Below are 27,821 nucleotides of genomic sequence, written 5' to 3'. Positions count from 1 at the left end.
TAATTGAATGATTGCGAAGAAATTTTCAAAACATTTGTAAGTAATTGAATTTCAGTGAAATTTTTATTATTTTATGAAAATAATTAAAGGTTTGCGTAGAATTTAAAAAAATTTTTTTTAAATAATTGAATTCTTTTGGAAAATTTTGTTAAAATAGTAGATATTGAAAATCATTGAATTAATGGAAGTTTTTGAAAATAATTGAATTTCTGCGAAGAATTTTATTAAAATTTTCAAAAATATTTAAATTATTAATATCGCTTTTTTTTAAATTTGACCTAAAAGTTTCAAGAAAAAATTGTGGTAATTAGAAAAGAAATATTTTCCAAGAGCGTTACTAGTGAATGAAAACAATTTATAAAAAAAGGATAATGTGATAATTTCCAAAGATAATAAAGAGTAAAATTCAGCTACCGAATCTGTATAACGCAAAAGTGTACTAGCTTTCATCTTTTTGATGTAATAAGTTTCATTCCTCTCGAGATAATATAACTTACGCTACATTTAATTGTTAATTATTTTTGAAACCAATAAAGGTTCTTTTGTTATATCGAAACTTCTTTTTTTAAAAAAGAAGAGTGTGTGTAACGAAACAGATTTAATTATCGATAATAAACCATTTCTTATTAACTCGAAAAAAACTGAATTGATAAATTAAGAAATAATTTTTTTAAGAAATTAATTTAATGATGGTGTTTTTTTAAATAGATTTTTACTTGGACCGGAATAAAAAATATGAAAACAAAATGCCAAATTAAAAATACATTAAAATGAAGGAAAAAAAATATACAATGATATAAATCATTTTAAATTTTTATTTTCGATTTTTATTTTATTTACTTATTTTCATCACATATTTTATTTATTACAAGTTTAATATAATTAATTTTATAATTGTAAATTATTTATTAAGTTATTATAAATATTAACAAAAGTTATTTATATATTGATATAAAATATTCCTTCACTATAATAAAATATATAAAAATGTATAAATGTTTCATAAATATGTTAAATATTATTCATAAATAATTTATGAATCATTTAATATTTAATTAATGCTTTATTATTATTTATGAATAATTTATAAATAAATTGTCAATTATCCATTATTTAGGTACTATTATTATTTAATTATTATTTAATTTTTTATTTACTATTATTTATTTATTTATTAATTTTATTTATTTCAACATGAACCAATTGTTTATTATTTATAATAATTTATAAAATATTTTCCTATGGAAGAAAAATAGTCAAAGATGTTTTTTTTCTATTTTTTTTAGTAGAATTTTTTCGTCTTCTTTGTCCAAGTTCAAAAAACAGGTGTCCAGAAAATATTGCGAAAGAAATCTTGACTAAGATTCGTTAACATTTTAATAAGCGCATGTTTGAACTAGATTTACGCAATAAATTTATATTTATGCAAATGGACAATTTCCCGTGCCAAAGGAATTTACGATGGTGTTATAATTACGAAATTGTGGCATCAAATTATAAGCAAAAGCGAGCGTTTATTGCCAATCAGAATTTGTAAGTTAAATTAATCCAAAAAAATTTTCTAATTAAAAAAAAAAAGGAAAGAAAAAAAAATTGAATTTTTAAAACAGGAATAAGAAAATTTATGAGTTTTGTTTCTTTGAAAAAATGAGATTAAAAAAAAATAAAAAGAAGATAAATAAATAGGAAAAATAAATGAATAAAAAAAGTAAATTCAAATCTGAAGTTTTTTGATCAATTGGTTTATATTTAAATAAATAAATAGAATAAATAAACAAACATTTAAAAAAATACATTAAATAAAAAAAATAAAAAAAAATAAAAAAAAATAAAAATAAATGAAGAAGTGAAAATTAATTATTAAATTTAAAAAAAAATGTTCACAGTGGAAACAAAAAAAGGAGAGAATTAAAAAAACACTCATGACAACATTAATAATTCAATCATCTCCTCGTTTGTTGTCGGAAAATGATTAGTTAATTAAGAGGCGCATAAATTACGCGACTATTCACAACTGTCCGTATAATACAATGAGTTATTAATGCTATTTTAATAATAGCAAAATTTATGTCCGCCTTTCCTTTCTCGAAGAAACAATGTAAATGAACTTATACATTATTATTGCAAACATTGAAAATGTCTGTTATTCTCAGATTTTTATAATAACATTATAATACATTTGCAGTGGAAAAAAAATCGCTATTTACGAAATCTTTTCCAAATACACACACGTTTTATTTATTTATTTATTTTTTATTTTTAACGACGGAACTACTGGTAGTTTTGAAAAATAGTTTCATTACTTAAATTGCGGAAGAAACTGGTTGTAAATTTAATGTTTTATGTAAATTTTTTCGTTGCATGCAATGAAGTTTTTTTTTCTTTCAAAAGCAAAAAAAAAAAAAGAAAAAATTGGAAAAAGAGAGTAAAACTGAAATTCTTTACTAGACGTTCTGATATCGTATATATAAAATGTTACTTAATCAATGATTAAATATGTATGCACACCACACGAGATGAGATCCAGTTTTTTATGCTTTGAATTTTTATAAAATTGTCTAAGTTTCGTTAAATGCGTGTAGAGGTAAATTTTTAATTTTTCTTGAATCTCGTTATTTGCATTAAAAATAATAAAAATTATTAGGAATTCGTTATTAATAATTAATTAATCATTATTGAAAATTACGATGTAATTTATATAATCAAAATTAATACATAATTAACAATAATTAATAATAATAAATAATAATTAATAATAATTAATAATTCATTATAATTAATATATACTTAATAATAATTAACTTCTGATATTTATTATTGAAAATAGCAGAATTTTTTTATTTATTAATAATTAAAAAAATCTATCGGTGAAAATTTATACTAAATTTTCATGTAAAATTTTATTTTTTTAAATGTTTTTAATTTTCTTTTGTTATAAATTTTTATGGAAAATTACTGAAAAAATTAGAAAAATTTAGAAATTATTTCGAATATTATTTGACGACTTTTCTGTAATTCGTAATTACAAGGAAAAGTTAATATTGTAAACAAGGAAGAAAACGACCTTCGTCATTGTTAGTAGAGGTTGTTTCATTCTGTCCTTGTCTATCTTTCCCTCAACGACAATAAAAGTACGAAATTGAAATTGAAACCTTTCCCCCTCTCTTCTTTCTTGCGGAAAATTCTCCCTTTCTACCTGAGTGACTTTTCCGAGCGTCACAGTTCATTGACCTCCTTTGATGGGGCAACTTGGCAAATATAAAATTTATTTTTAAAAATTAACCAGAATTTAATTTTTCAAATAGTTTAATTATTTTATTTAAATTTAATTGAAATTAATTATCAATATTCAAAATAAATTCACTTTGTGCCTCGTACAACAGATTAAAAGTTTTTCGATTAAGTAGAATATTTCGATCACAGGTAATAACAGACCACAATAATCAAATTTTAAAACTCAGATTTTATGACTAATGTTTATTCAAAATTTTCCTTGTCTAATAAAATTACAATTTTTTTTTTTTGCAGAAAGACATTACACCACAGTCTTGAAGACATTGAAGAAGGAACAATTCTCCAAAGGAAAAAAAAAAATTTGCAGATCTGCCCGGAAATTTCGCTTTCAAGACCATAAGAAAAGAGAAACAGAAAATGAAGGGGTGAGTCAAATAAATAATTATAAAGTTTTTTTTATTACTTCCCACTGAAAAAAATGTATACTTAAATCTGAAAAATCTTTATCTGCATTTTTTGTTTTAAACAGTGGATTTTTTAAAATTTATTAAAAGTATTATACATTTTTTTGATGAAACATTTTTCAGTCTAAGCAATTCTTTCTTAGCACCACGTGTTAAGAAAAAATGCATGTTTTATTTTCACAAGTATTCTTTAAAAAAAAAAAAAAAAATAGTTACCACATTAAGCTTTTTTTTTAGTTCTTATTAAGCAAATCTTTTATAAATTTCAATTAAAATTTAATAAAATCTTATTGAGGTTATTTTTAAAATCATTATATTTATTATTCAAAATTTGCTTTTAAATTCATTTCAATGTCTTATATTGAAAAATAATTCTATAAAATTTAGAAACAATATTTGTTAAAAGAATTTTTTTAAATAAAATTAAAATTAGAGTATGAATTATAAATATAAAAATAAATAATTAAAACTATTAACTTTATAATAACTAAAAAAATTAGAATCTAAACTAACATAATTATAACAATTTTTTTACAAAATTCTATAGAAGTTATTGAAAATGTAAAAATAAAAAAGAGAACTAATAAAAAAATAATTATTACAAATTTAAAATCAAAAAAGTAATCAGTGAAATTTTTGTTAGATTTTTATTTATTTTATTTATTAGTTTTAATATTTTTTCATTCTTAAATTAAAGTGGAAAATTGATGAAAATTTTCGAAATTATTATTTTAAATATTAGTCGTCGACTTTTCAATGACTCATTATAAGAAAGAGAAAAATGTAATCCCTTATTGTAAACAAAAGTTTATGACTTTCGACAATGTAGGAGAATTTGTTTTCAAATCTCAATTTCAAATCTCAATTTCAAATTTACTAGAAAATATTAAAATGTGTTTCTGTTAAAATAATAAAAAATGCTTAAGTATTTATTTCAGTAACATTTATAAAAAAAATTAAAACTTATTGAAATGAAAATGTAAGAAATTGTGTAAAATATAAAAAATACATTAAATAGTATAAATGGTAAATAATTAAAAAATAAAAAAATTTAGAAAATTTTTAAAAGAATTATTTTAAACTGCAGAATGAGTACCAGTGGTCATAAACTTTTTATCATTTTCTTTATTAACAATGTAAATTAATTTTTAAAATAGTTTAATATTGTCTTTGAGTAAAATTATTAGTTTACTTGAATATATTCATGGAAATAATTTTTTTGTAATTGTTACTGTTAAAATAAAAGTGTTATTATAATCATTACAATTAAGAAAAGTTAAAAATAATCCTTGTATTAAAAAATAATTACAAAAGATATTTATAAAATATATAAAAAACTTTTGATTATTGAAACATTATTTTATAATAATTAAAGTTAGAAATTATTCAACAATTTTGTTACTTTCAATAATTAATGATTCAGAGAAATTAATTAATAAATAAATAAAAGAAAATGGTAAAATTTTTTACTAATTTTTCTCGTAGTATTTTATTTTTTGATAATTATTTTTGGTGGAAAATTACTGAAAAATTTAGAAATTATTTCCAATATTATTTGACGACTTTTCTGTAATTCGTAATTAGAAGGAAAAGTTAATATTGTAAACAAGGAAGGAAACGACCTTCGGCATTGTTAGTAGAGGTTGTTTCATTCTGTCCTTGTCTATCTTTTCCTCAACGACAATAAAAGTACGAAATTGAAATTGAGCCCTTTCCCCTTCTCTTCTTCCTTTCATGGAAAATTCTCCCCTTCTACCTGAGTGACTTTTCCGAGCGTCACAGTTCGTTGACCTCCTTTGATGGGGCAACTAGTTGATTATAAATTTGCATTTAACAAATTGAATTTTATTAAATAGTCGGAATAGTGTTAGTAAATTTCATTAATAATTTAATTAATAATAAAAAATAATATCAATCAGACTTTAATAACTAACATTAAATTTTATCTGTTAAACAGGATGTGCAAGAATTTTCCGCAATGCAACCCATTTTTCGAGATTTGGATCATCTCTTCCTCCTGAATAAATATTGAGTAAGTACTAACAAATATATCTGTTTTTTAAATAACGAATTTTGACTGGCAAAAAATTTATTTGCTTCAAATAATTCATTACTTGTCTTTTGTTAAATAAATATTTACTTGAATCAAGCAATTTTTATTGAGATCAAATAAATTTTATTTGAACTAATAATTTATTTAATCAATTTTTAATTTTTTTCGATATTATTTTCATAATGAAAATTTTTTCTTTTGTTTCTATTTTAATTTTTTAATTTAACGATTTAAATTTTATTAATTCTGAATTATTTATTTAATCAATAATTTGGTAAATAAGTTTTAAATTATCATTTTCTTGTAACAGCAACTTCTAATTACTCATACAAAAATTATTTTATTCTTCTAAATTAATTAAAATTTTATTAATTAATTTTAAATTATTTACTTATTTCAAAAATATATGATTGGCTTTAATAAATCATTTCCCTGCAATATTAATTTTTATCAATTTTTGTTTTAAAGAAACCATTTTTTTATAGAAACCTAAATTTGATTGTAGAAATTTATTTTTTTGAATAAAGAAACCATTTTTAGTAGAAAAAAAATTTAGAAATAGAAATAAATTAAAATTTTTTTTGTATTTATTTCTCTTGTCTAAGGAACTTGAATTTTTTTTACAGAGACTTTTTTTATTATTCCGCCAGCCATTGGTGAACGACAAGCAAGGAAGCTTCGAAACCTCGTTCAGTGATTAGTTCTCATTAAATTAAAATATTTTTTGTGTTGTAAATTATGTAGATAGGGATTTCGAAAAAAATATGATTGTATTAGCTAGGAAATTAAAAATTTCGGTAGGTTTAAGGAAAATATTATATTTTTAAGTATACAAGAGGATTCAACATCAAGCTTTCAACTTTATAGGAACATTCATTCACCGAAATTTATGGGTAAGTCAATAGACAACAATGTTCTATTTTTTATATTACATCCTGTTACCGAATCACCTTTCTGAATTTTTATTTTTTCTAAAAATTGTTACATTTTGAAATCCATGTGTAAATTTATAGAAAATATGTTTTTGAAACCACAAAAAATTTGCCAAATGAAAAATTGTTTTTTATAATTTTTGGACATGTAAAAAAAAATACTTTGTTTTTAGACTGAAAATGCTAAAAAAAATATGAATATTTATTCATTTTTCTGATTATTTATTTACATGTTTTTCTAACTAATTTAAAATCTTAATTTTTTTTAAATCTACTAATTTTTAGGAAAAGTAAAATTCAAAAAGAGTAAAAATACTTTCTAACCGATTTTATTTTAAGGCCATTAAATTGATATATTTAAAAATATTAGTGTACCCCCTCCCTTTGAGAAAAGATATCAAAAGAACTTTAGAGAAATATTTTATTTAGGCAAAAATGAGTAAAAATTGAAAATAAAAAAAAATAGTAACTATTAAAACTAGACTAAAAAATAGTTTAAATTTACTTTTCCTTTTTAATTTTTTTAATTTTAATTTAATTTAATTTTACTTTTTAATAGTTTAATTTACTTTTCTATAAATTTTAATTCAACTTTAATTGAAAAATTCTGTTCTAAAATTGAAAAATTACTTTTTTTCATTGTAAAATGCAAAAATAAAAAATAGAGGTAATAAAAAAATAATTATTACAAATTAAAAATGAAAAAACTAATTAGGGAAATTTTTACTAGATTTGTATTGATTTTACTTATTAGTTTTAATTTTTTCTCATTGTAAAATTTATAATGGAAAGTTACTGAAAATTTTCGAAATTATTCTTTTCAATATTAGTCGATCACTTTAATAGTTGTATCTAATTTTTAATGCAATATTTTATTTTTCGAGTATTTTTAATTGATTGTCTTATAATTTTGATAGAGAAATTATTTTTCCTCTTTTATTTTTGATGGAAAAATATTTTTTCTCTTTTATTTTTTATGGAAAACTATTTTTTTCTCTTTTATTTTTTATGGAAAACTATTTTTTTCTCTTATAATTTTGATGGAAAATAATTTTTTCTTATAATTCTAATAAAAAATAATTTTTCCTTATAATTTTAATGGAAAATTACTGAAAAATAAACTTATTTCCAATTTTTATTTGACGACTTTTCTGTAATTAAGAAATTACAAGGAAAAGTTAATCTCATATTGTAATCAAAATAGATAACGACTCTGCATTGTTGAGAAAACTTGTATTCTTTTCGTCCTTTTCTACCTGTCCTTCAATGATAATGAAAGTTCGTAATTGAAATTGAAATTGAACCCTTTTCCCCTTCTCTTCTTCATTTCGTTGATATTTTTCGTCTCTTACCTTAGTGACTTTCCCAGAGCGAATTTCACGCAGCGATGTTTATTTAAAAAGTCGAATTTTGTTATAATTTCACATTGATAAAAATTTTTAACTTATTAAAGTTATGATAGTTAATTGTTTTTAAAATTAATAATAGAATTTATACTCTGAATTTGAGCGTTCAAATGACGAAATTCTTTTACTGCTTTCAATTTATATTTTATTATTATTTTTTAGAAAAAAATAATTTTTTTATCTTAAAAAATTAATTGTAAATTTTATACGTTTTTATTCAATTTTTGAAAGAGTTTAAAATTATTATTGTATTATATTAATATAAAAGAAAGAAATAATCTTTTGATTTCTACTTTCTAATAAATTATTTATTATTTTATATTTTTATTTATGTATTATAATTTTTATTTTTCCAAAATAAATTTCTTTTATTAAAAAAGTTAATTTACGAATAATTAAATATTGAATTATAATTATTTTTCTTTTTTGTAATTAGATTTTCTATAATAATTAAACAAGAGAAAAAATTTCGTCTATTTGAAAGTTTAAAATTTTTAGAAAAATGTTTTTGAATCAGTTGAAAAAATATATTTAAACAAAAATCGATAATTACTGAAACGATAATTAATATTTCTATGTATAATTTTCTAAAATTTAACTGTACTTAGTTTTATTAAATCAAGTCCTTAGTTATCACTATTTTTTTTATTACAATATTTTCAAAATTAATTAGGTATTTACTGTTTAAATAAAAAAAAGAGTAGACTTGTTTGTAACATTAATACACAAATTTCTTTCAATTTTAAGTTACACTGAAAAAAATTTTATATAATGAACCGATTACTTGACTATTATCATTTAAATATTTACTTGAATCAAATAATGTTTATTTTTTATTCTCAATTTATATATTTTTTTAAACTTAATTTCTGTGTGTAATTTAGTAAAATTTAACTTAATAATTATTTAACTGAACAATTAGTTTTATTAACTGAGTCAAATTATATTCTATAATTTGATAATTATAACATTTTTTGTACAACTCGGAGTGATATTAGTTAACCTTAAAGTTTTATTTATAATTTATATTATTATTTAATATTATTATGTACATTATTTATTCCTTAACATTATTTATTTATTCCTTAATATTATTTAATTTAATTATTATAAACATTATTTTCTTTATCAAATAATTTTTAAGTCCATTAAATGATAGTTGCTCTAAATACTGAAATTATTGATTCAAATACAATTTTATTGATTTAAATAAAAATTATTTGATTCAAGTAAATTTATTGATAATAGACAAGTAATCGATTATTTTGAAATTAATGAAAATCAAATATTAAATACTTCCAATAGAAAAATATTTGAATGAAGAAGTAAATTAACGATTTAACAAAAATAATTTATATGTCAAGTCTTTACTAAATAACTTAATTTTTTTACGGTCATATAATTTATATGTCAGCCTTTCTAATTAAATTAATTTTTTTTACAGTCATCACACTAACTAACAACTGACAAATTTTTTACTCAGTTCGCAATAAGAGGTCAAAAGAGGAACAGGAGCAAAAGGTAAGTGAAAAAAATACAAATATTTTTATTTCCTTCTCTTTATTAAAACTTAATTATTTCTTTCTCAGTCTCCTCTGGGGAAACGCACTTTGCTTATTCTCTGAGGAATAAGATGATGACTGTGTGTTTCCCTTGGGTGGTGGAGACTTCTTTTTCATTCTTCTCTTTTTTTTCTTTCTTTCTTTTCTTTTTCTTTCTTTCTATCTTTTTTTTTCTTTCTATCTTTTTCCATTTCATTATCTCTTAGGGAAAATTAACTTGGCTTTATTTCTTTTTGGTAAGGAAATAAGACTAAGTTGTGGTGTTTTTTCCCTAGGGGCGAAACTACTTCCTTTCTACCCTGGCTGACCAAGCTTTTCCCATCACTTTTTCCCTTAATCCTCTAATGTTTTTCTCCCTTTTAATTCTTCCTCCAATCTTTCCCCATTTCTCTTTCTTACTCTCACACTTCTCTTAATCTTCCTCCAAACTTTTCCCCATTTCCCTTAGTCTTTCTCTAAACTTTTTCCCCCTCTTCTCTAATTCTTCCTCCAATCTTTTCTTTTTCCCCCTCTTCTCTAATTCTTCCTCCAATCTTTTCTTCTTCCCACTCTTTTCTTAATCTTCCTCCCACTCTTTTCCTAGCCTTCTCCAATGATTTCCCTAATCTTCAAAGTTTAGGGGAATTTTTGGAGAAAGATGGAAAATTTGTGGAGAAAGATTAAAGAAAAGAGTTGAAGAAAGGTTATAGAAAAGATTGGAGGAAGCTTTCCCAAGTAGGACGTTGTCCGACTACCCCTACTTGGGAGTAAAGTGAAGTCGGCAGACACAGGAGAGGAGGTTAGGACTCCAACCTCTCTTGGCTTAGTGTCAGTAAAAAAGTCCATCCCAATGGGATAGTGACGACTCTCTCTCCCACTGGGAAAAACCGAAGTCGTCCTCAAGGAGAGGATTTCCGACTTCCATCTCCTTGAGTAGGAAAGGAAGTTGGAATTGAAAGAACCCTTAGTCGAAGTCAAGAAGAGACTCGTAATGAAATAAAGAAACGAGTCTCTTCTGAGAAAGAAAAAGAAGGGGGGGTGTACGTTAATTTTTTTGCTCGTTATTCACAGTGACCTTCTTTCGCGTTCGACTTCTTCGTGGAAAGAGAAGTTGAAGTTTGTCCTCTTCTACTGAGGACGACTTCAAAACTTCTCCTTCCTATTCAAGGAGACAGAAGTCGACAACCTCTCTCCTTGAGGACGACTTCGGTTGGTCCTCCTAAGTAGGAGCAAGGGAAGATGGAGTCGTAACCACTTTCCCCTGGGGTGTCGATTTTACTTTCAAGGTAGGGTAATCGACAAATCCACCTACCAGGATTCTCGGACTTCTCTTTTCTCCTTTGGAAGAGTTCGAGTTTTCTCTCTCCCACTTCCAAGGAGAGAAGCTGCTTTATTTCAAGGGGATTAAAGTTACTTTACTTTCTCTACCACCTCCACATTTGGAGAGAGAAAGAAAAGTCACTTCACTCTCCCTGGGAACTAAAGCAACTTCATTTTACCCCAAGGAGAAAAAAAGATCTTCTTTTCCCTCTAAGTCAAGCGACCAATAACAAAAGGTTGCTTCCTCCTCCTTAGAGAGAAAAGGAGAACTTTTCCCTTCTTAGGGAAAGAGAAGTCTAAAGTCTCTAAATTTGAATCTTTTTAGTGATTACTAAACATTACTAATAAATTACAAAAAGGAGTTGCTAATAAGCAGTATTATTGCTAATTGTCAGTAATGTTTAGTTATTACCGATTCAAATTTAGAAACTAACCAAAAAACTGACCAAGGGAGTAAAAGACCTGTTTTTGTTTCAGGAATGAATGAAATAAAAGAAGACTCACAAGAGGAAAAAAAACTAAACTGAGAGAAGGATTCATTATTACTGGAGAATTTATATCTGCTAGAATCAAGAGATATTTTTTTTTGTACAATACAAAGCGTTCAATTACATTTTAAGTTGAACTAAAACATGTAATACTATATTATGATGCAATAAATAGATTGTTGAAAAATAGCAATTGATTTTTTTACTGATGTCTTCTATAGTTTTAATATATATATATTTTATATTTTTAATATTTTAAGTATATTTAAGCCACCGGAAAATATAACCATGCATAAAATTCCAACGGCCCCTCTAGTGGGCCCATCGAATATTCTTTTAACTATTTAACTTTGAATAATGCTACTAAATATTCATCAAATCAAATATTTATTAAAACATTTACATTACTAAAAATAAAACTTGTCAATCTTACTTATTATGATCCTAAACTTTTTGAACATTCAAATGAACGAAATTATTTATTTCTTTTTAAAATTAAATGTTTATTACAATAATTTTGCATAAACTACAAAAAGAAAATTAATTATTGAGTTTCTGAATTTAAAATCTGTGTTTTTATTTATTATTACAATTAGCAATTTATAAAAATCTTTTTAACAATAATTATTTCATTCATTACAACGTTCAAAGCTTGTTGATCATTTTTAATTTTTAAAATTATAAATATAAAGTGAGTAAATAAAATTTGTATTTTAAACAATTCCAATATTATTCCAACAAAACATCAAACTTAAAGTAATTTAAAAAAAATTAATCTTAATTAGAAAAAAATGCAGATATAAAATCTGTCAATTTAATGAATTTTTTTGCAAATGTGACAACTTTGGGCTCCTGACATCAAAAAATTAAGTTCAAAAATTTGTTTTTAATATTTACAGAAACATTTTTTTAACTTGATTTTTGGATCAAAAAATTAAGTTTTGCATAAAAAAAATTAAGATAAAAAAAATGTTGTTATTACTTATAGGAACTAAATAAAAAAACATTTGAAAAAAGTTTTTTTCAACTTAGTTTTTGAATGTCACGGAAGTAAAAGGCCATCAGAATTTTAAGCATGGCTGTACTATCCGGTGGCTTAATTTATTAAGGAGACAAAAATTCTTTCATTAAAAAAAAAATTAATAAAAAGGATTCAGTTTAGAATCAGTTCTACTGTAAAAGGTCTTTTACTCACTTGGGAATTGTACCAATTACTGCGTTATTACAGTATTCAAAAATTATTTAAAGATGCATTTTTTAATCTTATCACTTCAATTATAGTCTCAAGAAATATTTTTACTCTAAGATTATTGAAAGTTGGAAATTTTTAATTTTGTAAAATAAAAATACTTTTTATATTTTGGCAGTAATTGGTACAAGTAAAATTTAATAAATAAATTAAAATTTCGGTACCTTTTTACTTACTCCACATCTTCTGTGATTGAATGTTGTTGTTCCTCTTGTATTTTAGTTGAAATTAAATTGCTTAAAACTACTAACATTTTTCATTTCCTAGCTAATACAATAATTTTTTTCGAAATCTCTAGCTACATAAATAATAACACAAATTCACTGTATATTACAAAGAAGACAACATATTTTAATTTTTTTAACAAAAATTCGTAACACTCGGCGAATTTTCCTCGTTGTCTCTCACCGATGCTTGTTGAGATAACAAAAAGTCTCTGTAAAAAAATTCAATTTCCTTAGACAAGAGAAATAAATAAAAAAAAAATTTTAATATATTCCTACTTCTAAATTTATTTTTTCTACTAAAAATTGTTTTTTTTTAAAAAAAACAATTTAAAAAAAATAAATTTATTTTTTCTACTAAAAATTGTTTTTTTTAAAAAAAAACAATTTAAAAAAAATAAATTTCTACATTTAAATTTATTTTTCTATATAAAAAATGGTTTCTTTAAAAAAAATTTATAAAGATTAATATTGCAGGAAAATGATTCATTAAAGCCAATCATATATTTTTGGAATAAGTAAATAATTCAAAATTAACTTATAAAATTCGAATTAATTTAGAAGAATGAAATAATTTTTATATAAGTAATTAGAAGTTGCTGTTACAAGAAAATGATTAATTAAAACTTATTTACCAAATTATTCATTGAATAAATAATTTAAAATTAATAGAATTTAAATCGTTAAATTAAAAAATTAAATAGAAAAAAAATAGAAAAATTTTTCATTATGAAAATAATCTCGAAAAAAAATTGATTAAAGACAAGAGAAATAAATACAAAAAAATTTTAATTTATTTCTATTTCAAAATTTTTTTTCTACTAAAAATGGTTTCTTTATTCAAAAAAATAAATTTCTACAATCAAATTTAGGTTTCTATAAAAAAATGGTTTCTTTAAAACAAAAATTGATAAAAATTAATATTGCAGGGAAATGATTTATTAAAGCCAATCATATATTTTTGGAATAAGTAAATAATTCAAAATTAACTTATAAAATTCGAATTAATTTAGAAGAATAAAATAATTTTTGTATAAGTAACTAGAAGTTGCTGTTACAAGAATATGATAATTTAAAACTTATTTACCAAATTATTGGTTGAATAAATAATTTAAAATTAATAAAATTTAAATCGTTAAATTAAGAAATTAAAATAGAAACAAAAGAAAAAATTTTCATTATGAAAATAATATCGAAAAAAATTAAAAATTGATTAAATAAATTATTAGTTTAAATAAATTTTATTTGATTTCAATCAAAATTGCTTGATTCAAGTAAATATTTATCTAACAAAAGACAAGTAATGAATTATTTGAAGCAAATAAATTTTTTGGCAGTGGAAATTCGTTATTTAAAAAACAGATATATTTGTTGGTACTTACTCAATATTTATTCAGGACGAAGAGATGATCCAAATCTCGAAAAATGGGTTGCATTGCGGAAAATTCTTGCACATCCTGTTTAACAGATAAAATTTAATGTTAGTTATTAAAGTCTGATTGATATTATTTTTTATTATTAATTAAATTATTTATAAAATCTACTAACACTATTCCGACTATTTAATAAAATTCAATTTGTTAAATGCAAATTTATAATCAACTAGTTGCCCCATCAAAGGAGGTCAATGAACTGTGACGCTCGGAAAAGTCACTCAGGTAGAAGGAGGGAATTTTCCATGAAAGGAAGAAGAGAAGGGGAAAGGGCTTAATTTCAATTTCGTACTTTTATTGTCGTTGAGGAAAAGATAGACAAGGACAGAATGAAAACAACCTCTACTAACAATGACGAAGGTCGTTTCCTTCCTTTAACAATATTAACTTTTCCTTCTAATTACGAATTACAGAAAAGTCGTCAAATAATATTGGAAATAATTTCTAAATTTTTCAGTAATTTTCCACCAAAAATAATTATCAAAAAATAAAATACTACGAGAAAAATTAGTAAAAAATTTTACCATTTTCTTTTATTTATTTATTAATTAATTTCTCTGAATCATTAATTATTGAAAGTAACAAAATTGTTGAATAATTTCTAACTTTAATTATTATAAAATAATGTTTCAATAATCAAAAGTTTTTTATATTTTTTATAAATATCTTTTGTAATTATTTTTTAATACAAGGATTATTTTTAACTTTTCTTAATTGTAATGATTATAATAACACTTTTATTTTAACAGTAACAATTACAAAAAAATTATTTCCATGAATATATTCAAGTAAACTAATAATTTTACTCAAAGACAATATTAAACTATTTTAAAAATTAATTTACATTGTTAATAAAGAAAATGATAAAAAGTTTATGACCACTGGTACTCATTCTGCAGTTTAAAATAATTCTTTTAAAAATTTTCTAAATTTTTTTATTTTTTAATTATTTACCATTTATACTATTTAATGTATTTTTTATATTTTACACAATTTCTTACATTTTCATTTCAATAAGTTTTAATTTTTTTTATAAATGTTACTGAAATAAATACTTAAGCATTTTTTATTATTTTAACAGAAACACATTTTAATATTTTCTAGTAAATTTGAAATTGAGATTTGAAATTGAGATTTGAAAACAAATTCTCCTACATTGTCGAAAGTCATAAACTTTTGTTTACAATAAGGGATTACATTTTTCTCTTTCTTATAATGAGTCATTGAAAAGTCGACGACTAATATTTAAAATAATAATTTCGAAAATTTTCAGCAATTTTCCACCTTAATTTATGAATGAAAAAATATTAAAACTAATAAATAAAATAAATAAAAATCTAACAAAAATTCCACTGATTACTTTTTTAATTTTAAATTTGTAATAATTATTTTTTTATTAGTTCTCTTTTTTATTTTTACATTTTCAATAACTTCTATAGAATTTTGTAAAAAAATTGTTATAATTATGTTAGTTTAGATTCTAATTTTTTTAGTTATTATAAAGTTAATAGTTTTAATTATTTATTTTTATATTTATAATTCATACTCTAATTTTAATTTTATTTAAAAAAATTCTTTTAACAAATATTGTTTCTTAATTTTATAGAATTATTTTTCAATATAAGACATTGAAATGAATTTAAAAGCAAATTTTGAATAATAAATATAATGATTTTAAAAATAACCTCAATAAGATTTTATTAAATTTTAATTGAAATTTATAAAAGATTTGCTTAATAAGAACTAAAAAAAAAGCTTAATGTGGTAACTATTTTTTTTTTTTTTTAAAGAATACTTGTGAAAATAAAACATGCATTTTTTCTTAACACGTGGTGCTAAGAAAGAATTGCTTAGACTGAAAAATGTTTCATCAAAAAAATGTATAATACTTTTAATAAATTTTAAAAAATCCACTGTTTAAAACAAAAAATGCAGATAAAGATTTTTCAGATTTAAGTATAAATTTTTTTTCAGTGGAAAAGTAATAAAAAATACTTTATAAATATTTATTTGACTCACCCCTTCATTTTCTGTTTCTCTTTTCCTATGGTCTTGAAAGCGAAATTTCCGGGCAGATCTGCAAATTTTTTTTGTCCTTTGGAGAATTGTTCCTTCTTCAATGTCTTCAAGACTGTGGTGTAATGTCTTTCTGCAAAAAAAAATTGAAAATTAATTAGACATGGAAAATTTTGAATAAATATTAATCATAAAATCTGAGTTTCAAAATTTGATTATTGTGGTCTGTTATTACCTGTAATCGAAATATTCTTCTCAATCGAAAAACCTTTAATCTGTTGTACGAGGCACAAAGTGAATTTATTTTGAATATTGATAATTAATTTCAATTAAATTTAAATAAAATAATTAAACTATTTGAAAAATTAAATTCTGGTTAATTTTTAAAAATAAATTTTATATTTGCCAAGTTGCCCCACCAAAGGAGGTCAATGAACTGTGACGCTCGGAAAAGTCACTCAGGTAGAAAGGGAGAATTTTCCGCAAGAAAGAAGAGAGGGGGAAAGGTTTCAATTTCAATTTCGTACTTTTATTGTCGTTGAGGAAAAGATAGACAAGGACAGAATGAAACAACCTCTACTAACAATGACGAAGGTCGTTTTCTTCCTTGTTTACAATATTAACTTTTCCTTGTAATTACGAATTACAGAAAAGTCGTCAAATAATATTCGAAATAATTTCTAAATTTTTCTAATTTTTTTCAGTAATTATCCATCAAAATTTATAACAAAAGAAAATTAAAAACATTCAATAAAAATAAAGTTTTACATGAAAAATTGGTATAAATTTCCACCAATACTTTTTTTATTTTTTCAATCAAAATAATTGTTTAAAAAAATTCTAAATTTTACATTTTAATATTAATAATATTTAATTATTTATTTAATTATTATTAGCGTATTGCTACTTTCATTTTTGTTTTATATTTTTTTGTTTGTGACAGTAATTTTTTATATTAAAAAAAAAAAAATAGAAAAAGCAACAAACTATTTTTAATGTTCCATAATTTTTAGATGTAAATTTTACCTAAGAACACTGATGTAAAGAAAGGCAAAAACGATAGATCAATTTCCAATTTTTATTTAAAGATTGATCTCCTTCCTTGTGATTAATCAAAAGCAATTCTGCTTTCACCCTCACATGACTTTATTTATTTTTGAAATTTTTTTTCCATCATTGCGTGAGTTCCCTTTTTGAATTGACAAGCAATAATTCATACAACTATCTCTGCGATTCAAGATACTGATTTGTCTTTCACGCTGAGAATTGAAAAAGGTGTTAATTCGATTCACTAATTCGATTATAAATATCTCACTGTATGATTAATAGCACACGTGTTTAAATTTATTTCATTTTAATGAAGTCCTCATTGAGATTTTTAAAACTATTTCTCTTTAAATAATAACGCAACTATTATAAACCTGTATTTATTTTAATAAATTAAATAAATATATAATTACGAGTAAAATAATAATAATTGCTGTTTTGATTATTTAAATTATTCAATTATTTTGTAAATAGTTTTTAATATTATTAAAAATATATTTGAATGACAATTTCTATTCCCCTTGTGATTCAGTTATTTCTTTTCTACAACTTTTTTTTTTACTAAAATTTTTTAACTAGTAATAAAAAAACTTGTTTTTTTTTTATTTTCATTTTCTTTAGAAAAATCAAAAATTTTATTTATTTATTAATTTATTTTATCAAAATAATTGATTTTTTCCCTTGCTTTTGAAGAGTAGAGAAAAATAAATTTTTTTTTAAGGAAAAAATAGGGGAGATTGGGATTAACTCAGAAAACGAGTTTTAGAGAGAGGGAGAGAAAAAAAAATTGTGAATTTATAAACATGTGTGTAATAAGTACTTACGTCATTAAATTTTTATGATTTGAAAAATCAAGACTTGATTGTAATTTATGAGTCAGTTCGAGAACTCCTTTCGATATATTATGTTCAACAGTGATAATTGACTCCTGATAATTATTTCTTTAATTATTACTATACAATATAAATGTAAAAGTCGTACGCTTTTAGTTTTTTAAAAAAATCCCCATAATAAACTAAATGAAACCATAGATTAATTTCAATATAAAATTTTTTTACGTCCAGGACAAGAGTTTTTATAACTCTTTTTAATTTTATCTCCATTTAATTAAATTTTCACAGAAATTCAATTATTTAAAATATAATTTTTATAAAAAAGTTTAAAAAAATTGAATTTTTTCCATCAATTTAAAAAAATCAACAAAAACATCAATTGATTTAAAAGCTTTTGATAAAAATTTGTTGGAAAGCTTATCGAAAATTTATTTTATTCGTTTAAATTTTGTTTTTCGGAGGTTTTCAGGGACGCTGATTACGAATCCGAAGTCAGATTTTAAAAATTCAAAATGGTGGATCCAATATGGCGGGAAGCTTTTTTAAAAATTTATTTTGCACCTTAAAATACAATTTTAAAACAACAAACAGAAAAAAAGTGTTTCGTTTTTTAAGTGTTATTTAAAATTCGTAGAAGGCGACTCAAATTAATAAGAGTTTGTTGGGGTGCCGCAAAAAATCAACTAGGTTTGCAAAAAGTTGCACGATCTTCGGTTTTCTTGTAAATAATTTTTATTTCAGATCTTTAATTTTCAATTACGCATTGATGCTATTATGAGAACGTCGCGACGATTCTTCCTACGAACAACAACGGAGAGAAGACTTATGGTTTATAACGACAGCTATGCAAATTTTTTGTCGCACAGTCACTCTATTACTTCCTGGTTGCGAATTAAGGCGCCGGCACACGTGTTCACGAAACAGGCGAATGTCAACGTAAACAGATACGAGTGTTGTGTGCAGGGGTGTGCAGCCAACATACAGCGTGATTTGACATCCGCTATACATTCACTATTGCACAAGCTTTAGTTATATATATATATATATATATAGCTTTTTACACCACGTATCTCTCTCTGTCTCATGCGGAGCGAATTCTTCGTGTGGCGCACACGCCTTTTGCCGAACACACCCTCGCGTACATATACACATGCGAGTGCTCCATCATCCGTTTTTATCGTCTTCTAATCGGTGAAATTCGAAGACAGTAAATTACACTGCGGATAATGTATGGGGCCGTGTTTAGCGTGCACCGTGAAAAAACCAGAGGAGGAAAAAAAATGGTACCACTAACGGTGCATTTATACGTATATTGGCAAATTTAATGCCACACACTTATCCTCATATTATTTAATAATCTGCATTTCATTGGGGGTATTAACTGCACGCTTAGTGGAATCGTTATGCCTGTGCCTTTAGGGCGAGTGGAATGTGCGTGTGTATGTACCTGTCTGCTTCTGAGAGGAGCAGGAATTGCACCTCTTTTAGATTACTAATAGGTGACTACTTTGTATATTCACTTGCTTCATTTATAAAGTAGATCCGTATTTATTTTCTTTCTTATAAATGCCTTTCCCTACTAGAACTCAGGTGATTTTCAGATGATTAGAATATTTTTTTTTTGAAGAAATAAATTTTTATTTTCATTTAAAGGAAAATTTCAATTGTCTGATAGCGTACGGGTGGACCTGCTACTACTTAAAAATTGAAATAAAATTCTCTATTCTTCAGGATTGCGTAGGGCTCAGTCCCTACTAGAACTCAGGTGATTTTCAGATGATTAGAATATTTTTTTTTTGAAGAAATAAATTTTTATTTTCATTTTAAACAAATTTCAATTGTCTGATAGCGTACGGGTGGACCTGCTACTACTTAAAAATTGAAATAAAATTCTCTATTCTTCAGGATTGCGTAGGGCTCAGTCCCTACTAGAACTCAGGTGATTTTCAGATGATTAGAATTTTTATTTTTTGAAGAAATAAATTTTTTATATATTTTTTAACAAATTTCAATTGTCTGATAGCGTACGGGTGGACCTGCTACTACTTAAAAATTGAAATAAAATTCTCTATTCTTCAGGATTGCGTAGGGCTCAGTCCCTACTAGAGCTCAGGTGATTTTCAGATGATTAGAATATTTATTTTTTGAAGAAATAAATTTTTATTTTCATTTTAAACAAATTTCAATTGTCTGATAGCATTCGGGTGGTGGTGCTACTACTTAAAAATTGAAATAAAATTCTCTATTCTTCAGGATTGCGTAGGGCTCAGTCCCTACTAGAACTCAGGTGATTTTCAGATGATTAGAATATTTTTTTTTTGAAGAAATAAATTTTTATTTTCATTTTTAACAAATTTCAATTGTCTGATAGCGTACGGGTGGACCTGCTACTACTTAAAAATTGAAATAAAATTCTCTATTCTTCAGGATTGCGTAGGGCTCAGTCCCCACTAGAACTCAGGTGATTTTCAGATGATTAGAATATTTTTTTTTTGAAGAAATAAATTTTTATTTTCATTTAAAGGAAAATTTCAATTGTCTGATAGCGTACGGGTGGACCTGCTACTACTTAAAAATTGAAATAAAATTCTCTATTCTTCAGGATTGCGTAGGGCTCAGTCCCCACTAGAACTCAAGCGATTTTCAGATGATTACAATATTTTTTTTTTTGAAGAAATAAATTTTTATTTTCATTTTAAACAAATTTCAATTGTCTGATAGCATTCGGGTGGTGGTGCTACTACTTAAAAATTGAAATAAAATTCTCTATTCTTCAGGATTGCGTAGGGCTCAGTCCCTACTAGAACTCAGGTGATTTTCAGATGATTAGAATATTTTTTTTTGAAGAAATAAATTTTTATTTTCATTTTAAACAAATTTCAATTGTCTGAAAGCGTACGGGTGGACCTGCTACTACTTAAAAATTGAAATAAAATTCTCTATTCTTCAGGATTGCGTAGGGCTCAGTCCCTACTAGAACTCAGGTGATTTTCAGATGATTAGAATATTTTTTTTTTGAAGAAATAAATTTTTATTTTCATTTAAAGGAAAATTTCAATTGTCTGATAGCGTACGGGTGGACCTGCTGCTACTTAAAAATTGAAATAAAATTATCTATTCTTCAGAATTGCGTAGGGCTCAGTCCCTACTAGAACTCAGGTGATTTTTAGATGATTAGAATATTTTTTTTTTGAAGAAATAAATTTTTATTTTCATTTAAAGGAAAATTTCAATTGTCTGATAGCATTCGGGTGGTGGTGCTACTACTTAAAAATTGAAATAAAATTCTCTATTCTTCAGGATTGCGTAGGGCTCAGTCCCTACTAGAACTCAGGTGATTTTCAGATGATTAGAATATTTTTTTTTTGAAGAAATAAATTTTTATTTTCATTTAAAGGAAAATTTCAATTGTCTGATAGCATTCGGGTGGTGGTGCTACTACTTAAAAATTGAAATAAAATTCTCTATTCTTCAGGATTGCGTAGGGCTCAGTCCCTACTAGAACTCAGGTGATTTTCAGATGATTAGAATATTTTTTTTTTGAAGAAATAAATTTTTATTTTCATTTAAAGGAAAATTTCAATTGTCTGATAGCATTCGGGTGGTGGTGCTACTACTTAAAAATTGAAATAAAATTCTCTATTCTTCAGGATTGCGTAGGGCTCAGTCCCTACTAGAACTCAGGTGATTTTCAGATGATTAGAATTTTTATTTTTTGAAGAAATAAATTTTTATTTTCATTTTAAACAAATTTCAATTGTCTGATAGCATTCGGGTGGTGGTGCTACTACTTAAAAATTGAAATAAAATTCTCTATTCTTCAGGATTGCGTAGGGCTCAGTCCCTACTAGAACTCAGGTGATTTTCAGATGATTAGAATATTTTTTTTTTGAAGAAATAACTTTTTATTTTCATTTAAAGGAAAATTTCAATTGTCTGATAGCGTACGGGTGGACCTGCTGCTACTTAAAAATTGAAATAAAATTCTCTATTCTTCAGGATTGCGTAGGGCTCAGTCCCTACTAGAACTCAGGTGATTTTCAGATGATTAGAATATTTATTTTTTGAAGAAATAAATTTTTTATATATTTTTTAACAAATTTTATTTGTCTGATAGCATTCGGGTGGTGGTGCTACTACTTAAAAATTGAAATAAAATTCTCTATTCTTCAGGATTGCGTAGGGCTCAGTCTCTACTAGAACTCAGGTGATTTTCAGATGATTAGAATATTTTTTTTTTGAAGAAATAAATTTTTATTTTCATTTAAAGAAAATTTCAATTGTCTGATAGCATTCGGGTGGTGGTGCTACTACTTAAAAATTGAAATAAAATTCTCTATTCTTCAGGATTGCGTAGGGCTCAGTCCCTACTAGAACTCAGGTGATTTTCAGATGATTGGAATATTTTTTTTTTTAAGAAATAAATTTTTATTTTCATTTTAAACAAATTTCAATTGTCTGATAGCGTACGGGTGGACCTGCTACTACTTAAAAATTGAAATAAAATTCTCTATTCTTCAGGATTGCGTAGGGCTCAGTCCCTACTAGAACTCAGGTGATTTTCAGATGATTAGAATATTTATTTTTTGAAGAAATAAATTTTTATTTTCATTTTAAACAAATTTCAATTGTCTGATAGCATTCGGGTGGTGGTGCTACTACTTAAAAATTGAAATAAAATTCTCTATTCTTCAGGATTGCGTAGGGCTCAGTCCCTACTAGAACTCAGGTGATTTTCAGATGATTAGAATATTTTTTTTTTGAAGAAATAAATTTTTATTTTCATTTAAAGGAAAATTTCAATTGTCTGATAGCGTACGGGTGGACCTGCTGCTACTTAAAAATTGAAATAAAATTCTCTATTCTTCAGGATTGCGTAGGGCTCAGTCCCTACTAGAACTCAGGTGATTTTCAGATGATTAAAATATTTTTTTTTTGAAGAAATAAATTTTTCTTTTCATTTTAAACAAATTTCAATTGTCTGATAGCATTCGGGTGGTGGTGCTACTACTTAAAAATTGAAATAAAATTCTCTATTCTTCAGGATTGCGTAGGGCTCAGTCCCTACTAGAACTCAGGTGATTTTCAGATGATTAGAATATTTTTTTTTTTGAAGAAATAAATTTTTATTTTCATTTAAAGGAAAATTTCAATTGTCTGATAGCATTCGGGTGGTGGTGCTACTACTTAAAAATTGAAATAAAATTCCTATTCTTCAGTATTGCGTAGGGCTCAGTGCCTACTAGAACTCAGGTGATTTTCAGATGATTAGAATTTTTTTTTTTTTGAAAAAATAAATTTTTATTTTCATTTAAAGGAAAATTTCAATTGTCTGATAGCGTACGGGTGGTGGTGCTACTACTTAAAAATTGAAATAAAATTCTCTATTCTTCAGGATTGCGTAGGGCTCAGTCCCTACTAGAACTCAGGTGATTTTCAGATGATTAGAATATATTTTTTTTGAAGAAATAAATTTTTATTTTCATTTAAAGGAAAATTTCAATTGTCTGATAGCATTCGGGTGGTGGTGCTACTACTTAAAAATTGAAATAAAATTCTCTATTCTTCAGGATTGCGTAGGGCTCAGTCCCTACTAGAACTCAGGTGATTTTCAGATAATTAGATTATTTTTTTTTTGAAGAAATAAATTTTTATTTTCATTTTAAACAAATTTCAATTGTCTGATAGCATTCGGGTGGTGGTGCTACTACTTAAAAATTGAAATAAAATTCTCTATTCTTCAGGATTGCGTAGGGCTTAGTCCCTACTAGAACTCAGGTGATTTGCAGATGATTAGAATATTTTTTTTTTTGAAGAAATAAATTTTTTATATATTTTTTAACAAATTTCAATTGTCTGATAGCATTCGGGTGGTGGTGCTACTACTTAAAAATTGAAATAAAATTCTCTATTCTTCAGGATTGCGTAGGGCTCAGTCCCTACTAGAACTCAGGTGATTTTCAGATGATTAGAATATTTTTTTTTTGAAGAAATAAATTTTTATTTTCATTTAAAGGAAAATTTCAATTGTCTGATAGCGTACGGGTGGACCTGCTGCTACTTAAAAATTGAAATAAAATTATCTATTCTTCAGAATTGCGTAGGGCTCAGTCCCTACTAGAACTCAGGTGATTTTTAGATGATTAGAATATTTTTTTTTTGAAGAAATAAATTTTTATTTTCATTTAAAGGAAAATTTCAATTGTCTGATAGCATTCGGGTGGTGGTGCTACTACTTAAAAATTGAAATAAAATTCTCTATTCTTCAGGATTGCGTAGGGCTCAGTCCCTACTAGAACTCAGGTGATTTTCAGATGATTAGAATATTTTTTTTTTGAAGAAATAAATTTTTATTTTCATTTAAAGGAAAATTTCAATTGTCTGATAGCATTCGGGTGGTGGTGCTACTACTTAAAAATTGAAATAAAATTCTCTATTCTTCAGGATTGCGTAGGGCTCAGTCCCTACTAGAACTCAGGTGATTTTCAGATGATTAGAATATTTTTTTTTTGAAGAAATAAATTTTTATTTTCATTTAAAGGAAAATTTCAATTGTCTGATAGCATTCGGGTGGTGGTGCTACTACTTAAAAATTGAAATAAAATTCTCTATTCTTCAGGATTGCGTAGGGCTCAGTCCCTACTAGAACTCAGGTGATTTTCAGATGATTAGAATATTTTTTTTTTGAAGAAATAAATTTTTCTTTTCATTTTAAACAAATTTCAATTGTCTGATAGCATTCGGGTGGTGGTGCTACTACTTAAAAATTGAAATAAAATTCTCTATTCTTCAGGATTGCGTAGGGCTCAGTCCCTACTAGAACTCAGGTGATTTTCAGATGATTAGAATATTTTTTTTTTTGAAGAAATAAATTTTTATTTTCATTTAAAGGAAAATTTCAATTGTCTGATAGCATTCGGGTGGTGGTGCTACTACTTAAAAATTGAAATAAAATTCCTATTCTTCAGGATTGCGTAGGGCTCAGTGCCTACTAGAACTCAGGTGATTTTCAGATGATTAGAATATTTTTTTTTTGAAAAAATAAATTTTTATTTTCATTTAAAGGAAAATTTCAATTGTCTGATAGCGTACGGGTGGACCTGCTACTACTTAAAAATTGAAATAAAATTCTCTATTCTTCAGGATTGCGTAGGGCTCAGTCCCTACTAGAACTCAGGTGATTTTCAGATGATTAGATTATTTTTTTTTTGAAGAAATAAATTTTTCTTTTCATTTTAAACAAATTTCAATTGTCTGATAGCATTCGGGTGGTGGTGCTACTACTTAAAAATTGAAATAAAATTCTCTATTCTTCAGGATTGCGTAGGGCTCAGTCCCTACTAGAACTCAGGTGATTTTCAGATGATTAGAATATTTTTTTTTTTGAAGAAATAAATTTTTATTTTCATTTAAAGGAAAATTTCAATTGTCTGATAGCATTCGGGTGGTGGTGCTACTACTTAAAAATTGAAATAAAATTCCTATTCTTCAGGATTGCGTAGGGCTCAGTCCCTACTAGAACTCAGGTGATTTTCAGATGATTAGAATATTTTTTTTTTGAAGAAATAAATTTTTATTTTCATTTTAAACAAATTTCAATTGTCTGATAGCGTACGGGTGGACCTGGTGCTACTTAAAAATTGAAATAAAATTCTCTATTCTTCAGGATTGCGTAGGGCTCAGTCCCTACTAGAACTCAGGTGATTTGCAGATGATTAGAATATATTTTTTTTTAAGAAATAAATTTTTATTTTCATTTTAAACAAATTTCAATTGTCTGATAGCGTACGGGTGGACCTGCTACTACTTAAAAATTGAAATAAAATTCTCTATTCTTCAGGATTACATTTTGAAAAATTAATACTACAGATGGAACACATGGCATAATAGCATGGTGATAAGAAAAGACTTTTTGTTTTAAAAAACGTTTAATAATGAAAAAGTTTTATTTTAAATGTTACTTTATATTTAAAAAGAATACTTTTGAAAATAAAATATGCAGTTTTTTCTTAACACGTGGTGCTAAGAAAGAATTATTTAGACTGAAAAATGTTTTATCAAAAAATGTATAATACTTTTAATAAATTAAAAAAAATTCCACTTTTCAAAACAAAAAATGCAGATAAAGATTTTTAAGATTTAAGTATACCTTTTTTTCAGTGGGAAGTAATAAAAAATACTTTATAATTATTTTTTTTACTCACCTCTTCATTTTCTATTTCTCTTTTCTGTTCTTGAAAGCGAAATTTTCGGGCATATCTGCAACATTTTTTTTGTGTCCTTTGGAGAATTGTTCCTTCTTCAATGCCTTCAAGACTGTGGTGTGATGTCTTTCTGCAAATGAAAATTGTAAATTAATTAGACAGAGAAAATTATTAATAAATATAATCATAAAATATAATTTTCAAATTTTTATTATTGTGAGCTACTTTTACCTGTAATCGAAATATTCTGCTGAATCAAAAAGTATTTTTAATCTGTTGTACGATGCACAAAGTGAATTTATTTTGAATATTGATAATTAATTGCAATTAAATTCAAAATAAATAATTAAACTATTTGAAAAATTAATAAATTCTAGTTAATTTTTAAAAATAAATTTTATATTTAACAAGTTGCCCCACCAAAGGAGGTCAATGAATTGTGACGCTCGGAAAAGTCACTCAGGTAAAAAAGGAGAATTTCCCGCAAGAAATAAGAGAAGGGGAAAGGGCTTAATTTCAATTTCGTACTTTTATTGTCGTTGAGGGAAAGATAGACAAGGACAAGACGAAAATAACCTTTACTAACAATGCCGAAGGTCGTTTCCTTCCTTGTTTACAGTAGGGGACAAAGTTATCTTTCTAATTACTTTGGTAAGTAATTAACCCTCAGGAAGAAAATTACTTATTCCAAAAGATGTTTCTTCAAATTCTATATTTCACAATATTTTCGAATAAATTTCGCATAAAGAAATATTATATAGAAATATCAATTTCGGAGAATGGAGAATGTACTCGACTATCAAATCGACTTTTTTCCCCTGATAAAAACTCGTTCACGTTCCTTCGTCCTTTTTTTTGTATATATACAAACTACTTTAATAATGATAATACATTCATTTCCTCGGAAAGAGAAATGTAATGTGTACAGTGTTAAAGCATAAGACCTTGTGAACAATTGATTATTACATAACTAATATACTTAGATCCAATGTATATTATAACATGTAAATACATTGAATGTTTATATATATATGAGCGAATTTATATATTGAACACATGTCTGCACATTAGAGCCTGAATAGCTTTCAATTGTTTCGAATGTTCTAATCCAACTTCGCATCAAAATTGGTACTTAGATTTAATAATACTCATGTTTTTATAATATACCCTTCATCCAATATGGAAGACCATGAGAATTAATAATTCAGGTGTAAAGATTGCAAAAAGAAAAGAGCTTCAGGAGCAATTGAAAATTAAATCTCTCAAATCAATGTACTTTGCGCAATGGGTAAAAATAAGGCAATTTTTGTTTTCAAATGAGAACAAGCAAGAGAATGGTAATTCTAAGCTATTGAGTGCGAATTGAGTTTTATAATC

The 27,821-nt window shown here is 24.9% G+C and overlaps 2 long non-coding RNA genes across 4 annotated transcripts; one reads left to right on the top strand and one right to left on the bottom strand.

Annotated features, from left to right (window-relative positions):
- The first annotated feature begins 3,207 nt into the window (after positions 1-3,207).
- On the top strand, positions 3,208-11,627 carry LOC122507007. Of its 2 annotated transcripts, XR_006302066.1 has the most exons (6): positions 3,208-3,423; positions 3,529-3,659; positions 5,656-5,730; positions 6,378-6,644; positions 9,534-9,610; positions 11,428-11,627. It is a non-coding gene; the product is annotated as an uncharacterized LOC122507007 (long non-coding RNA). The 2 variants fall into 2 exon arrangements; XR_006302065.1 differs by lacking the exons at positions 3,208-3,423; positions 3,529-3,659 and adding an exon at positions 5,436-5,564.
- Positions 11,628-11,770: 143 nt separating this feature from the next.
- On the bottom strand, positions 11,771-26,796 carry LOC122507008. 2 transcript variants are annotated; one of them, XR_006302068.1, is made up of 5 exons: positions 26,676-26,796; positions 26,445-26,574; positions 16,364-16,493; positions 14,294-14,368; positions 11,771-13,123 (listed from the first exon to the last, which is right to left on the bottom strand). It is a non-coding gene; the product is annotated as an uncharacterized LOC122507008 (long non-coding RNA). The 2 variants fall into 2 exon arrangements; XR_006302067.1 differs by lacking the exons at positions 26,445-26,574; positions 26,676-26,796 and adding an exon at positions 16,596-16,871.
- Between the last annotated feature and the right edge of the window lie 1,025 nt (positions 26,797-27,821).

This window comes from Leptopilina heterotoma, unplaced genomic scaffold, assembly GCF_015476425.1.
Source record: "Leptopilina heterotoma isolate Lh14 unplaced genomic scaffold, ASM1547642v1 Lhet_44, whole genome shotgun sequence".
Lineage (NCBI taxonomy): Eukaryota > Metazoa > Arthropoda > Insecta > Hymenoptera > Figitidae > Leptopilina > Leptopilina heterotoma.
This window is presented reverse-complemented; position numbering and strand designations above follow the sequence as displayed.